Raw genomic sequence first — 17599 nt, 5'->3', positions numbered from 1 at the left:
GATTCAAGAGGGATGTGGACAACATGGAGAGGGTCCAGAGGAGGGCCACTCGCATGATCAGGGGGCAGCAGGGCAGGTCCTATGAGAAGAGGCTACAAGACCTGAACCTATTTAGCCTCCACAAGAGAAGGTTGAGGGGGGATCTAGTGGCCTGTTACAAACTAGTCAGTTGGGACCAGCAGGCATTGGGGTAGTTCCCGTTCCCCTGAGCACTACCAGGAGTGACTAGAAATAACGGTCACAAGCTGGCAGAAGGTAAATTCAGATTAGACATCAGGAGGTGCTACTTCACTGTCAGGCGGCTAGGATCTGGAACAACTTTCCAAGCGAAGTGGTGCTGGCTCCTACCTTGGGGATCTTTAAGACATGTCTAGACAATCACTTGCTTGGGTTCATTTGACTCCAGTACTCTTTCCTGCCATGGCAGGGGATTGGACTTGATGATCTGCTCAGGTCCCTTCTGACCCTACTAACTATGAAACTATGAAAGACCAGGACACAATATTCTAAGCATATACACAGTTTATTCAGATGTAGAATAAAAGGGGAGGAGATAGAATAAACTGGATGGAGGATAAAGATACATATTTACATTCAAGTCAACAACTAACAGAACAAGTATTATAGCAGTCGCCAAGACCCACAGGAGAAACCTCATCCATGGATCCTGACAGGGTATGTCCCAGCAATTTGGGTAAGCACCCCCAAAATGTAAGGCACAATAAGAAGTTAATAAACTCTCCAGAATAGAAAACACAACAAGCAATTAATAAAGACTCCAAAATGTAGGGCATTGTAATCCCAAATACCCTCCTTCCTCTAGAGGAGTCTCTCTCTCTCTCTCTTCCTCTCTGGGTGCTTCGTCTCCAGCTAGGCAAGTGGCTCCTGCAGTGGGTGCTTTCTCATTTCCCATGTGGGATGCATGGCTCATTCACATGCCCAGATGGCTCAGCCTTCTCAGCAGATTATGGGCCTGGGCCACCTCGTGTGTGCCCAGGGCCGGGGCTCCAGTACTGGGCCCACAACACTGTGGATCCTGCACTGCCCACGGGCCCTCACACCTGGCAGTGGAGAATGGAGCCCAAACTGCCCCCTTCAAAGGCCCTTGGTCTGACAATGACTCACCATGCAGCAGTGTCTGCACCGGTGCCAGCCCGAAGCCAGAGTTTGAGACTTGAGCTGCCTCAAGTGGCTCCCAGGGTTCCAGTCCCCCTTGGACCCTCCAAGCAGCAACACCTGCACTGTCTGGTCTTGTGCCAGGATTGGAGACCTGAGTCACCTTGAGCTGCTCCCAAGGTCCCAGTCCCTCTCAGACACTCCATGCAGCTACACCTGCACTGGCTCACTATGCTATCTTGTGGCGAGGGGTTGGGGACACAGCAACCTGCCACTCCTGTCTGATGATAGAGTCCTTGGGCTCTTCAGGGCAACTGGAAGCATCCCCTGGGTAGCTCTTCCTCAGTACCAGTTTCTTCTTTCTTCTCTGTCCCTTGTCATCTCTCTCGCATGGTGTGCATGCAGCTCCTTATATATCCTTTTGGGGCTCTGCCCCAAGTTTGAAGACTGGTCAATTGCGGGGAGGTGGAGCACAGTCTTCAATTAGGTTCATTCCTCACCTCACCCCAACATAGGGGCAGGGTGGACTCCTCCCGAAGCTCCTCCCCTGGTGGTCTCGGATTGGTGGGTTTGCCCCACTAATTGCTTTGGCAATTCTCTAAGCCCAAGGAACCAGGCAAAGATAGGCAAGCCCACCACATTAGGAAGATAGCTTTTATTGAACAAGGGAGCTCATTTACATTGGGCTATGTAATTGTAATTAAAAAGGGAATTCTAAGAAGTTAGCACATATGGTTAAAAAACCCTATACGTATTCTATTTAACAAAGAACAGTAGGTTAGTAAAGATTTAGTGCTGTAACATACAGGTCTTGTACATTTTGAAGGCAACAGCAAAGAACCCAGTTATGTGCTCTGTTTCAGAAATATGAAAATGTTTTTAGCATGAGACTAGAAACCAGGAAATTATTTGTTCTAATCCCAGCTGTAACATCTTGAGTAAGTCTCATGACTTCTATCTCAGAGGTTTCCCATCTGTAAAGTGTCATGTTTACCAATTTCAACAGAGTGCTTTAAAAGAATGGATGAATATTTGCAAAGGGCTCTAAAAAAAGAAAGTAAAAATATTAGAAGCACATTTTAGATGTACTATAAATCTGTGTATACTTTCTTACCTTTCCATAAGAGTTCCTAAATTGTTTGAAAACTTAATTTGGTCCAGGATTTGTCTCAACCTAACTGAAATTAAGAATTCTGAATTTTCTTAGGAAAAAGTAAGAAGAAATGAAAACAGATTCAGAAGAAAAATCTAGTTTGATATAGACGAATCATAGCTTTCAGAAGATGTGTAATCTGCACACGATGTAATGCATATGGAGTTTAGAGTCAGTGATAAAAGACAATAGAACAGGCAGAGACCTCAAAAGGACATCTCTTTGCTCTAAGGCAAGACCAATTATGCCTAAACCATTCGCAACAGATAGTTGCCTCTTAAATCCTCTAATGATAGAGATTCTATAACATCTCTGGGTAATGCATTCCAAAGTTTAAATGATCTTTGCAGTTAAAAGGTAACTACACAACTGTAAAAATGTTATTCTGTTTTCTACATGTCTACACTTTTAACTATAAAGGTCTCCTCTTTCACAATGCTGAGTCAGCTGCCATGTTGTATAATGGCTTTTGAGAATTTTTACATGAATATTCACGGAGATAGTACTAAGAAAAGATTTTTAAATTATATTCACAGTGTTTACATTTTCTACTAGGAATCAAAAATGATGGGTAGGAATAAGAAACAAAGAAAAGTAATTTACAAGTATTTATGTATATAATGTATGTACTGAAATCCACCTCTAGCACATCAGTACATCACTAGAAATATCAGCTGGCACTCTGCAGAGAACCTCAGCTCCCACATCCTGTGCTGATGCGCAGACCACCAGACTCCTCAGGACCTGACTCCAATGACTGTACTCTTGCTCTGTGTACCCTGGTAACCTGCTGCTGGGCACCTGGTTGTGCAACCATCCTGGGACCTCCTTGTACCTACTCCTTCTCTGGAAGGGTCCCTGCTGGGGATTCCTTCTACCCCCTGTGGTACCATAGGTGTGTGGGGTGTCACCAGCCCTGTCCTTGGTGAGGAAGTGGGATAGCTCCTCATTAAAAATATGATCTACCTCCATCCCCCAAACATCTTGTTGACATCTAGCACATATTGTACCGACTCCTCATAATTTTGGTCTTGGCACACCATGTAGCCAGTCCCTGTTCTAGCCCTACACCTGCAACTGCTGGGTGATGTGCTTCAAAAGATCCCTGTTGCAGTGTGCTTTCTGGAGCTGGCGCAGGATCTCTTTCTTGCTCCAGATGGTAATGAGATCCCTCATGTCCCTGCATGTCCAGTTTGGCTGGTAGAAATGGACATGGCTGATTTGTCCATGGTCTTTGGTGGTGTCTGTGGAATCTCAGCATCAGTCAGTGGGTCGGGGTCTGGCTGTGAGGGTTTGGATGAAAGGCTGGAAGGGTGAATGGCTAGTAGAATTGGAGGGCACATGAAAGTGCGGGTCCCAGCATGCGTCTCTCCCTCTAACTTTAGCTGGGTGTGGCCAGCACATTATATCAGCTTTGATGTTTGTGTATAAGTGTCCTATGTGTGTGTGCATATATGCATATGTAAGTGGATGGCTTAGCTTCCTGGCCCCTGCAAGCTGTCTTTGCTCCCTTAAGAATTCCTTAGCCAGGCTTTCAAATAAAGAAATCCAGTATTTGTATACAATCCAAACAGATAAACCAAAGCCCTCTGCCCTCTTCCTGGCAGTAGGAGGTAACCTTTGGCTCTGAGCCCTGCAGAGCAACATGGCCTATTCCTTATAGCAGTCTTGCTTGGGTCACAGTTTGCCTCCTCCCTGCAAACTGCTCCTTAACCCAGTTTGCCTCTTGCTGCTCTCTTTTATGGTTTTAAGCTTCTAGTGGGACACTCCCTCATCCTCCGAAGACCCACAGCTGGGCTTCTTCAACAGGGCTGCCTGTTCTTTCTAAAAGGGCAAGGCTTTCCTGTTACAAATTTCAGCATATCAGAACTGGGTAGTTGTTGGAGAACAGTTATTTTCAGTGCACTCACTCTAACCCTGCAGTAAATGAAAGATATCCTGAAGCAATTGAGTCCTGTTTAATTCAGAGAAAAGCTTACCCTGTTATTTTTCACTTACCTCAGGATAAGACTGGGCAGATGGACAGCTGCTGAACATCATTGTTTCTGTGGTAGGCCTGTGACATTGTTAAATTGCTGTAATTTAACCTTTCTCCATAACTGTAAGGCTCTCTTCAGAGTAAAGTTAATCGTATGATAAATGTTTGCAGGCTTAGAGTCTCAGCTTTTAAATTTTCAAAATACAGTGAAAAAATACCTAGAACAAAGATACTGGAAAAGTTTCAATTGGTCCTTGAATGGAATATGAGACTACGGCTTGCTAGAGGAATGAAATGATATTTTTTGTGTATCTGTGAAAAGATATCAGTATATTTTTACATACTGGACTTTGGAGATTTGAAAACTGAAAAGGTTACTGAGAATTGGGAGATGTGCTCCATTTGCTCAGGAACTCTGTCTCGTGTTCTGAATAGGATAACCAGCTATCATTCTGACATCTTCATTTTAATATCTGCTTTGTATTTTCCCCACTCTTTCAATATGTCATTTTTACCGGGACAGTAAAAGTTTGAATACCATAGCTGTTTCAAATGCATTTGGCAACTTCCTCAATGTTTCTTACAACCAGAATCAAGGACCCAAATTACATCAGTGTTATTTGTGATTACATACTTGTTTCCTTATGGACTTCTGAACTTTCATGTTCAGAAATGTGATTCTTCCAGTTCTCAATTCCTTCTTTTATGAAAGCTGTCTTTTCTTTCCTGTTGAAAATCATTTGATTTCTTGTGACTCCTAAACATCTGTAGAAGTAAGTCAGCTGCTATAATGTAACACAAGCATATGGCCAAAAAAATACTGGAAACCAGTTTGCTTGAATGTACCTGTTACCTGTATCTTCATTTATTTTCTCTCCTTGAATTGTCCTTGAGAATTGGATTGATATGGAAGGAAAAGTTTGTAGCAAGGGATTTGCTAATCTTTTCTGCTATAGTGTTCACATATTTGTCATTAGTAACTACAGCCCTGCTAGGTCCAGAGGAGGTTTCTATAGTTTTGCTCAGAATAACTGATGCCTGTTCTCACATCCAGTTCCTTTCTTTTCATTTTTTTCAAAAAAGCAGAATATTTGACTAAGATGAACCCCGCATCATAATTAATATGCAGGCAGCATTCACAGGAAGCTGCCTAGCAGTGACACTTAGGATTTGATACAGAACATTTTTCCCATCAAGTCACATCATTGTAATAACGATCAATTAAGGAACAGAAGTATCTTCCTTTTAAAAAATATTATCCCTTATTTCTGTCTGCTAAGAGAAGAATGTGTTATTCAAAGCCTAATAGCTGCTGTTCAAGAAAAGATCAAACAGATTTTAGAGACAGGAAGGACCACTCTATTTAAAATTATAGACAGTTAGTTTAGTTCTTAAATGCCTGGTACCTTGTTCAGCACTTACACTCAGGGTAAAAGAGTGAACAGTGAGTATCAAGTGTTGCCACCAGTTTGAGTAAATGGTGAATTCTGACTTGGTAGCACTTCTGATATCTGCTTTTCATAAGTTTAATTGATATGCACATAATATATAGAGTGGCCGGAAGTAGGTTCTAAACTTGTATAAAGTGTGTGGTGCTGATTAACAATCAAAATTCAAATCAACAAAATCCAAATTGTCATCCCACATGGAATATTTCGAAATGCATTTGTGTTCCATTGCAGACTAGAAAGATATGGAAAATATATAGTATGTCCAAACTTCTAAATGCTGAGTGTCAAGTCACTCAAAGTTTGGGCCCATCATGACTTGTTTTTCCCCAGTGGGCCAGACTCCTTGGCTAGCTAACATCTCCCATGATAGCCCATGGAGTCAAAATTGGCCCAACTGGATCATGGAAAATGTGGCCTGGATTGTGTGCCCAATCCAAAGGGAAGGAGGAAGGCAAAAAAACTCATACTCCAGTTCTCATTAAGCATCTTAGATTTACTTGGAGTAAAGTTAAACTGACTTGAAACTAATACATTTTCCCATTGAAAACTGAATGAGCTTGATTTATGTAGAATTTTTTAACATTACTTCCAAAAATTGGTTGGGTTTGTAATCTTACAATTCATTGCACACATCTGCTTACCCTTAACCTGCTAAGGTTGAGGAAATATAATTTATATATTTCTTACCTATGCCTAGTAATGCTTGGCTATGTCTGTAATGGGAAATGTGTATTCTTTTACTTAGGTTTTTGTGTGGAATAAAGCCCATTTATTTGTTATTTCCAACAAGATTTGGTCCTTCAAGTCATATCCTGTTTTGCAATTGGTGTGCAGCCATCTCACTGACTTCTCCATACACACAAGATAAATGAGCAAGATTCTACTCCCGGAATAAATTTAATTTGGCTCTGAAGGAAATACAAAAAGGTCTTCTTTCTGGAGAAGAAGTGAAGGCAGAAGCACGAACTTAACTAGCAAGCACAGTTCTGGCTACTCAGTTATAAATGTAGAAGCATCCAGAGGCAGAACTGCCCAATTCTATGCCATAGGCAGTGATGTTGCATGGTGCAGGGGCAGTGGCCAGCAGAAGCAAGGCAAGCCAGCCAGCTGTTGCTAAAATTATAGAATTATAGAATCATAGAATCAATGAGTTGGAAGGGACCTAAGCAGATCATCGAGTCCGACCCCCTGCCATGGGCAGGAATGAGCACTGGGGGTGGCAGGGGTCATAAGACCCCAGCCAGGTGTCTATCCAGTCTCCTCTTGAAGATTTCCAGGGAAGGTGAGAGCACCACCTCTGGGAAGCCTATTCCAGGCTCTGGTCACCCTTACCGTGAAGTAGTTCTTCCTAATATCTAACCTAAACCTATCCTCCCTCAGATTGTCGCCATTGTTCCTGGTGACTCCAAGGGGTGGGGCCTGGTGAACAGACTGTCCCCAAGTCCCTGTTGCTGGCCCCGATAAGGTTGTAGGCAGCCACAAGATCCCCCCTCAGTCTCCTCTTGTGGAGACTGAAGAGATTCAGGTCCCTTAGCCTTTTCTCATAGGCCCTCAACCATATGAATGGCCCTCCTCTGGACCGTCTCCAGGTTCTCCACATCCTTCTTAAAGTGCAGCGCCAGAACTGGACACAGTACTCCAGCTGTGGCCTTACCAGCACCGCATAGAGGGGGAGCAAGACCTCTTTGGACCTGTTAGTGATGCCCCTGTTGATGCATGACAGGGTGCGGTTGGCTCTGCCTATTGCTTCGTGACATTGGCGACTCATATTGAAACTGGAGTCAATCCTGACTCCAAGATTCAAAAGGGAGATGTTTCCTTCTTTTTTAATTTTTTAATTTTTTTTGCTCATGCCATGTATTGAAAAACAATTTTAAACCTGATTTTCAGCGTTAAACAAAAAAAAAAGAAGAAATGAAAAAGTCAAACCTAGCTGATACCTTCTCCTCAACATCCTGTTTCTGCTGGCTGCTTCCTCTGTATAGTGTACCACCTCTGCCATCCAGATGCTGCCATGGCAACTGCTGCTCTGTCCCCCCGACATTGGACCCAGAGCTACTGCAAGGATGGTGCACAGTGCAGTGGGACAAGGAGAGGGGAAAGGGCATGGAAGAGGGAGCCCGGACTCCTCCCTGCCTCCCCTCCCCCCCTGCTCAGGCAGTGCCTAGGTTTTGCACCCTGCTCACCCACCAATTGTTATGCTACAAAGTATCATTTTTGATTTGAACATTACTAAGGGTAAGAGCAGGGTTGTTCTATCCATGGCTTGAGGGCCAAATGTCGGCTCATTTATCTCACTGGGCTCCCCTGGGTCTGAAAATTTGGTGGTGGGGGAATGGTTGCAGTATTAATTCATAGTCCCCTGATTCCATTTTTGAGACCTGTCAGGACCCTGGCTAGCCACATAACATAGCCCTGCATGCTACATAGGACATACGGGACTGGGGTAACACAGGACCCAAATCCAGTGCACACTTGGGCACACAGATCCAGGCTGCGGCAGCACGAGGCTTTGAGAGCCCAACTCACAAGGGATTTGGCCCTTGAGTCTCAGCTATTCATTCAGCCCATGGACCAAAAGGTTGACCATCACTACATAAGATTTGGTTCAAGTTGAAATTCCATTGACTGCTTGGTGTCTATTTTCCTGACATAATAGGGCAAATTTGGTGTTTCCCAGGCTAGGGACAAACATTAGACATAAACCGGTTTACATGATCAGAAACTGGTTTAAACCTTTAACAGAACAGACATTCAGTGCACATAAACCAGTCTGAAAATGGCCCAAACCAGTTTGAGATAAATCTGGTTGAAGGTAGTATCAGACTTAACTGATTTGGGTCAAACTGGTTATGCAATGTCTGTCCCAGACCCCACTGTTCTTTGAAATAGAATGAAGGGGCTTAAAATTATTCAAACATCTGAAGTTCTAAGAATTGATTTGTTTGGTACTATCCATTGTGAAGCAGTTCATGAAAAAAATGGATTAAAAATTTGGGAAGTTAAAATTTCAGGGAAAGTAACTGTAATGATTTTGTGTGACTATTTTATGAAATTGTTATAAAATTAAAGGAATTTTATTTGGGGATTTCAAGATAATTTTTCTATTTTGCTTTTTGTTTTTCAAGCAACTCTTATTTATTAAATTATTTGGTTGCTCATTAAAAAAAAAACCCTACCCCTTATCAAGGACTTTGCTGCTTACAGGCAAACTCTGCTTAAATACTTTACCTTTAATTAGTGTTTTGTTAGGGAAAATGAAAGAATTTATCTCTTTTCCATTCATATCTATTTTAAGTTCCACTTAAATATTTGTATTATGTTTTGACTGAACCCTATTAGGTTTTTCATCCTTGGGGGGAAAAAAGATGAAATTCTCAAACCAAGTTTTTCACAGTAACTAAGTAATTTCCTTCCAGAAAACTGAAACAACAAGGGTATTACTAGACTTACTGTATGGTTGTGTGTGTTGCTGTGTTTCAGATGAAAGGTACTGTCCCCAAGAAATTCCAGGTTTTAGGGGAAAGTCTACCCAAGGAAAAAAAAGTGAATGTGCAAAAATGTTCAAAGACAATATTCCACCCCGCCTCCCCCGCTGCCTTCACCCTCTCGGTATCCTGTAGATCTCAGTAGATTTTTTAAAAATACCATTATGACTTCTTTTGCTAGGAGGACAATTTTGTCAGAAACTATCTTGATTTACATCTCTTTTTATTCTTTTTGAAACATAAAACTTCTATATTCTATATCAAAAAAGTATAATCTTTGTTGTCTCATACTCTTTTTAAAGTATTTCTTTAGGAGAAAATAACCAGAATGAGAGAGAGATTTTTTAAAATTAAGTAGGAAGGTCTTTAATTAACAAAATTTAGGGAAGACTACCATTATTATAGTAGGAGGGAAAAGTATAAAAGATTGAGTCCACATTTTGTGGATCTACATGTTGGAAGAATAATTTTCTTTCCTTTTCTTTTTTTCTACCTCCATTTAATTTTTTTCTCCCTGTTCAGCTGGCTCAGGTCCAAGTTTACAGAAGACTACAATTAGAATTATATTGGGTGTTCTCATTTTAGTTCTAATTTGTATGGTGACCTCACCAAAATGTGGTAATTTCTGCCTAAGCAGCTTCTTCTACTTCAATTATAAGAACAGCATAATGCTAAAAGCCTAAGCCATTTAGGACCACTCTCCACATCAAATATATCATTCAATTACCAAGTTAATTGTGAAATTAATTTAGACTGGCTACATATGTAAATTAACTACCACAGCATAAAAAGGTCCAACCAGCTATCACATTAGAGCTGGAAAATATGCAATAACTTTATAGCCAGTCTCTATCCTCATTTGCACATGCAGCAGGGTCTCTCCCTGTGGCTGGAAGCCCTGTGAGCTGGGGCTACCCATCTCACAGCCAAGGGAACTCTCAGCCCTGGCACTGCCCCATGGTTCCTAGGACAGAGTGACACAGATGATAGGACTCTCCCTCTCCCCACAGGTGTGGGGCATTGCCAGGACCAAGAGTCCCACCAACTGGGACTTCCCTGTCCTTCCAGCTGTGGGACTCACAACTGTGGGAGCTTTCTACTTGCCAGTGCAGGGGGAGCCTGGGATGGCAATTTCAGCTTCGCCCTATGCTGGTAATAATGCATGATAGGATCTGATATGTGATCCCATAAATATATAGTAAGGCAGGAGGTGCAATCATGTTGATCATACATCAGATCCTATCATGCCTTTACCTGAATATCTAGAGGGTCCCATAGAAAGAAATATGTAGAACAAAAAGTTTGCTATAACCCAGCTGGACTATGCCTTTTTAAGCAAGTATTTGTAGTCTTCCTTTCATGAGTAACACACTTACTTATAAGACAGAAGTTTAGGTCTGTTATATATATCATTTAAATGTATCTATTTAAATTATGTGTAAGAAGGGCTATTGATTCTGTAACAGCAAGTGACAGTTATGAGAAGAATAAAATTGTACAGGGACTCACGATGACTACTAAAAAGCAATAGAAAGTGCTTATGAACTATAACAATATATTACAAATTCAACTTTTTCCTAAGGAATTCAGGCATTGAAGGGGATTCTCTAAAACTGTTTTAAATATACAAGATTTATGATAAAATGTTCTTTATACACTCATTTATATATGAACAAAAGCAATCAGATTATATGGAAGTGGTCTTACGATTAAAGTATTCTTCAGGGATTCAGGAGACTCAGCTCAAACTTCTACTGAAGTTCACATTTCACAATTCCACAACAGATTATATGGGAAATATTAATCTCTTTGTAACTCTGTTCTATTTGTAAAGACGGGGCAAATAATAATTATATTCCACCCTTTTTCTGATTAGATTGTAAGTCTAATGGAGCAGGGCCACAGTTTTCACGGGGCTTATTTTCTACTTTGAAAAAGTTCACAATACTAGATCCCATCATACAGAATATTAAATTGAAGCACTTCATGGGACAGAGTGATTTTTCACATGAGTCAGCAGAAAAAAGTACTGGATAAAATAAATCATTAATCATTTAGAGGTTGCTGAGAATATAAAGACTAGGACCAGCTTATTCTAAAAGGAAGAAGAAGAAGCCATAGGAAATCTAGGATGCTGAAGGAAAAATAAGTCCAGAGAGGATCATGAGAAGTGGTGATACCTTCAGGAAAAAGGTTAGGCCTGCTTCTTGAGGAGAAGTTGGTCTTTCTGGACAGCTACAAGGAAATGGTTGAAGAACAGAAGAACCTGAGTGTACAGTCAGTATTTCTTATAGGTACCAGGTGTTGGCACTGGATTTATGACTGAGATACCTTGTTCCAGATAGACCTAAATCCTCAGACTGACCACAATTTCTTCCATTCAATAATAGGCATATTTTATAGATACAGAGTGATAGCAGATAAGAATAATGCAGAGAAGGCAAACAAAAACACCCACCCCAATTCTATATTTACCAGCCCTAGGGTTCACTGAGGGAAGATGCATCTGGCCAGTATGCAAGATTAACCCTGTGAATGTCAGGAGCAGTGGGGTGGATGAGATTGGTAGATGGTGTACCCTCTGTCCATGGTGGCCTTGGGTTCCCCCATCAGGAACCCTTTGCTGCTCTGAAATCCATTCCTTTATATCTTTTTCCTCCTCTGATGACTCTTCATACTTTTGCATCATTGATTTGTCTCCCTATGCTCCACATTCTGTCCTGTCAGCATATTCCTCTGTTTCACAAACCCATCATATGCACACATCTTAACTTGGTTATTTCCTAGTGTCTTAATATGGGCATACTATGGCCTCCTAATTTGGTCTATCCACCAAAACTGAAAATCCCAAGGGCTCTGCACCTGGTCACTGTGACCTAAGAAACACAGCAAGCCTTTCTCAAGTTATGGAACAGCTTGTAGATTTCCCAGTCTGCTTATGCCTGCTCCAGACACAGTGAGACTTGAAGGAAACTTTGTCACAAACAGGCTTTTAGAAACTAATTAACTCTTGTCATCCCCCTGGACCACTGTTCTAAAGGATATCTACTTAACCTACAAGTGAATTCCTAAAAACAAACCTCTACATATCATTTTCTAGCCATCACCAGCATAAAACATGTTTGGTATCAGCAACCTCTCTCTTTTTTTCTCTGTGTAGGTAGTTTAAAATATTCATTTTTAATATATTTATTGGAGGTTATAAATGAGTAGAAAGCTCAGTGAAAAATGAGCACAGCTACTCAGATTTTTCTGTTTTCTCCCTGACTTCCACAATAATAAGCCTAACCAGCTCTTTTTTAACCACTACTTTAAGGTATATGGAACTTTTCTAAAGGTATGGCTTGTGAGAGAGTTGAACTCTTTCACCTTTATTCCATATTCTCATGAAGACTTCCCTAAGATCTCAAGAAGATGTCTGCAAACCCTTACTCAAGTCTTTTGGTCCCTGTACACCCGGATCCCTATAAGGCCTAAATCTTGGCCTGATTTTAATTCAGTGATTACTGCTTTTCCTACCACACTTTTTCTCCTTTACCTATATAATTAGTTTACACATTCCCTGAGGGGATAAGATCACCATTTTGTTACCTTCTACAGTATACATTTTTTTCTTTTAATGCTGATATACCTATTTCAGGCACTAAATTAACTTGTGCACCTGTGGCCAATTTAAAATGAATAAATGTTCCATTTTCTTTCAGGCTGATAGTTCATTTGTCTTCTGTAACAACAACATCCATTTTACCGCTGAAGAATTCCTCTGAACTAATGGTGCTGATATCATTCTTTTGGAGTAGGCTGTGTGCACATTGCTGGGGCTTGTAAATTCTTGCCTAGTACTATAAAAATTGTACTTCCTTCAATGTCAGGAATTGTCTTGGCTCAGGAAGTTTGCCATCATCATTTGTGCTTTTTTAAAAAAAATATTCTGACTTGTCTTTGTCTACATTAGGCCTGGCTGACTTACTGCTGTCACCATAGTTAAAGCACAAACAACCATTGCAGACATTGTCTTCTCTCCATATGCTTCTCTGCCTCAGGTCTTTTTGAGTATAGTACTTTAATGTTCCAGTTTTAAGTCTACCTTTTTTCTTCCAAAATAACCATTAAAATCACACTGAACTTATATGCCGAGTCTGTCTAAAATTGTATCCCCTCCAACCACCAAAATTAATAGAGAAAAACACTCCAGGTGACTGAAGCTGAGATCGTGCATGAAGAAAAACAGGTCACTAGATAGAAAGGAATGTGAGTCACTTTGGACAGAAGGGCTAGCAACAGAAATTACACAGAAACTGGTATAAGTGATCAGAAACTGGTTCAAATCTGTAACACTACAGAAGTTCAGAGCACCTCATAGGTGATTGGTAGGGGTTGTATAGGGGTGCATGTGCCCCCCCCGACAGGGCCAGCGCCCCCACTGATGGCTGACTTTGATGCTGTCAGTAGGACTGGTACCTCCCCTGTAACAGGGCCGGCACCATTGGTGGCTTCTGCAGGTGCCCCCCCACTTTTCCCCCAGATTCAGGAGGCACAAGTCACTCATGGTGCACATAAATGGTTTTAAAAATGGCTGAAACTAATTTAAGATAAACCTGGATGGATGTACTATTAAACTTAACTGATTTAGGTTAAATCAGTTTATTGAACTTCTGTCCCAGACCCCTCCAGATTTAAATTAACTCACTGTCCCCAGCATCCCAGGATGCTTTGGACCTCCTCCACAAACCCCACCTCACAGGTGGGATAGGCTAACCTTGCCCCAAGCTGTCTGCTCCAGTCAAACAGGAAAGCCTGTTCTAGCAACCTCAGCTTCTGGCCTGGGCCACTGCAGACATATGGTTGCATTTTTTAAATCAAAAGTGAATGTCTGTTCACTTGCTCATCAGTTTTATCTACACAGCTTAGCCTAACCTACAAGGATTGAATTGATTCAGCCTCAGGCTTTTTGAATATTTGTACTTAGTCAAGAAAAGCATTCTGTTCCTGCATTTTTCATTACATAGTTATCAGATAAAATGTATAAGCGAAATTACGATTAGAACCCAGGTTTGCCTTTCTCCCATGGTAGTACTCATTTCACTAGACCACAGATTTACACTCCCTCTTCCTTAATCTCCTTCTGGTCCCATATATATTTAATTTTTAGCTGTCCCATGAACCTGTTCAGCAACAAAGATTTATAACCCTTTTTAGCCCATAGTCTGATATTCTGGGGACTTTCTGAATATTTGGTGAGGAATGGTGGCATGGTGTTTAGCAGTGGAAACATTAATTGTTGCAGCTCTGAAAGCCATGCCAATTAATAGTGCCAGTGCTCCCTCCCTCATTGCCAAATGTACAGGATCCTCCTGCCCCATCTGTGCACTGGATTGAGCTGGGTTGGTGCACAGCTAAACTGGACTCATCATGCCAAATCTGCCTTACACATAGACCCAGACCTGTCATGCCAGGTTTGACAAATGCACTGGCTCTGGAGCCACATGCAAGATCAGACCTAAAATGCTGAGTCCAGGACCTCAGGCTGGGTCTGAGTCTGTTTGTTGGATCACACCTGGTGCACCATGTCCAGGACAGCATACTGGTTCTTGGGCCACATGCCAGTTTAGACCTGACAGTTTAGACCCAGGAGCTGCAGAGCCAGTACACAGAATAAGACCTGGAGGGCAAGACCCTGCACATGGCTCTGGAACCAGCATATGGATTTGGACCCAGAATATATCTCTGGAGCCAAGAGGAACCTCCAGACGCATGATCCAATGCAAAACCTGGAATGCTCTTGGCTGAACAGTTCCAGAGCTGCCACATGGGGTTGGGTCCACTGTGCTGCATTAGGGTAGTCACATGGTCCCAGACCCACTATACCAGATTGGGCTGCATGGCTACAGATCCCACTCTATGTGGTTGGATCTAGTGCACAGTCCTAGACCCAGTGTGCTGGACCAGTTTATGAAATCCATCCAGTGCACAAGACTGGCAGCAGACTGAGGAGCAGGCCTGGCTCCCTAGCTGCTGCTACTCAGATATTTAAACAAGATAAAATTTTCTTCATGCTACTTTAAAAAAAAAAAAATAGGGTGTGTTTTATATTCACACATTATATGTAATATGTGTGGCAGATTATACCAGAAAAATATGGTAAAAGGTGTGTGTTCATATTGTTTAAGCTCAGAAACCATGAGAATCAGGTGTCTTTCTTCCTGGGCATGTGCACTGGCTACTACACATGTGGAGAAAATATCCCGCTATTCTACTTCAAAAAATGCAGTCGTTGTGTCAGGGAGATTTTCCTGTGTAGGTAGTCATTTTTTCTCCCTTTGTAGTTGGATTTCAATGCATAAGGTTGTCCTTTGAGGCTATGCAACACCTTGGCTGGAATAAGATCCCACGCATGAGGGGAGACATATATGTTGGGCAAGCAACTGCTAAATCTAAGAGGTATAAGAGGCAGAATAAGATCTAGGCCAATGTTTTAATGCATAGTAATAAAGATAAACACATTTTGATATGTTTACTGATGGGAGAAAGAGAGAAAGAGAAGTGTTTACATAGTCTGAATAATTCATAAAGTTTCCAAAGATGCCTAAGGAGAACTTAGGAGGATACATTTATTAGATGTACAGGTAAAACTGAAAGGAAAGTTGTGAGACAAAATTGTATTCTCACTAACTCTGCTAGAAATGGAAAAAGTGAAAAAAAGAATTTGGCCAATACTGTAAATGCTCTTCTTCCAACTGTTTTTTTTTTATTGTTCAGTGGTTATATTCCTTATTTTTCTTCTTTTGCCACTAATCACAGCCACTATTCTTATCCTATATAAATTGTGTTTTAAAGACACTTTCAGCAAATTGTATATTGCATAGTTAAGCAAATGATAAAACAAATGTAAGAAGTCTGATTTTGTAAATTATATAGATTTTACTTTAGATTGAACATTTCTTCTGTAAAAAAAAAAAGACATTCTACCAATTTATTTCACTGGGAAAAAAGCTTATTGTGTAGTACTGAAAGAGCAACAACAACAAAAAAGAATTCTAAGAGAAATTAATCAAAAACATATGCTCATTGTGGAATAGTCCCAGAAGAAATCTTTTATGGCTCATAATACAATTAAAAAAAAAATTATGTGTTTCAACTAGGGAACATAAACAAAATTAACTGAACTCAGCAAACCTAGGTTTATAGTGTGCATTAGCACAATGATTAAATTTAACTCATAATGTCAAAGAAGCCCCCTACCCCCCTCTCTTTTTTGTTCAGATATCTCCATAAAGAAGACCTGGATAAATAGCATTATCAATGATCTGTCATAAAAGGTATGTTGTTAATTTTGTTGGGAAGTTAGTGAGGCAACTTTTGTGAGACTCTTCATATTCCAATACCTGTGGTGTTGTGTCAGGGGAAGGGTGTGTATATTGGGAGGGGACATGGTAAGGTCACAAAAGAAATACTTAAGGGCTTGACTTCTTGTATGAATCATGGTGAAAGCTCCTTGCTATATCTGAATGAACTAATAGGTCAAGTCTTTTGAAAATGGGATAAGTCTCTGAGTGTCTATCTACTGTATCAGAAATCTCCACAAAGTGGAAGGTTCACTCCGGGTATTTTACTGAATGGATGGTTAACAGTGACTATGGAAGGATTGGGAAGGCTATGGAAGGATGAGGAAGGATTTTCCTTACTAAGAGAGTAGTAAACAATGGAACAGGTTACCTAAAGAGGCAGAGGGAGCTCCATCATAGTCTCATAGTTTCATAGTTTCTAGGGTCAGAAGGGACCTGAGCAGATCATCTAGTCCAACCCCCTGCCATGGCAGGAAAGAGTACTGGGGTCAAACGACCCCAGCAAGGAGTACATCTAGCCTCCTCTTAAAGACCCCCAGGGTAGGAGCCTGCACCACTTCTCTTGGAAGTTGGTTCCAGATCCTAGCTGCCCTGACCGTGAAGTAGCGCCTCCTGATATCTAGCCTAAATCTACCCTCTGCCAGCTTATGACCGTTATTCCTGGTCACTCCTGGCAGGGGGAACAAGGACTCCCCCCAGTGCCTGCTGGTCCCCTCTGACTAGTTTATAACAGGCCACTAGATCCCCCCCTCTGCCTTGTCTTGAGGAGGCTGAACAGAGTCAGGTCCCATAGCCTCTCCTCATAGGGCCTGCCCTGCTGCCCCCTGATCATGTGAGTGGCCCTCCTCTGGACCCTCTCCATGTTGTCCACATCCCTCTTGAAGTGTGGCGCCCAAAACTAGACACAGTACTCCAACTGTGGCCTGACCAGTGCCGCATAGAGAGGGAGTATCACCTCCTTAGACTTGCTTGAGATGCATCTGTGGATGTATGACAAGGTACAGCTGGCCTTCCTAACTGCATCCCCACACTGCCAGCCCATGTTCATCTTGGAATCAATGATGACT

The 17599-nt window shown here is 41.5% G+C and overlaps 1 long non-coding RNA gene across 1 annotated transcript in view; it reads left to right on the top strand.

Moving 5' to 3' along the window:
- LOC109321917 overlaps positions 1-15373 on the top strand; it is a 19808-nt gene extending 4435 nt beyond the window's left edge. The window contains exons 2-3 of the long non-coding RNA XR_002104217.1: positions 6463-6473; positions 15362-15373. This is a non-coding gene — a long non-coding RNA (uncharacterized LOC109321917). The remainder of the gene's footprint in view (positions 1-6462; positions 6474-15361) is intronic.
- Positions 15374-17599: the final 2226 nt, after the last annotated feature.

The sequence above is a fragment of the Crocodylus porosus genome, unplaced genomic scaffold (genome assembly GCF_001723895.1).
Source record: "Crocodylus porosus isolate Cpor-Errol unplaced genomic scaffold, CroPor_comp1, whole genome shotgun sequence".
NCBI classification, from domain to species: Eukaryota; Metazoa; Chordata; order Crocodylia; family Crocodylidae; genus Crocodylus; species Crocodylus porosus.
This window is presented reverse-complemented; position numbering and strand designations above follow the sequence as displayed.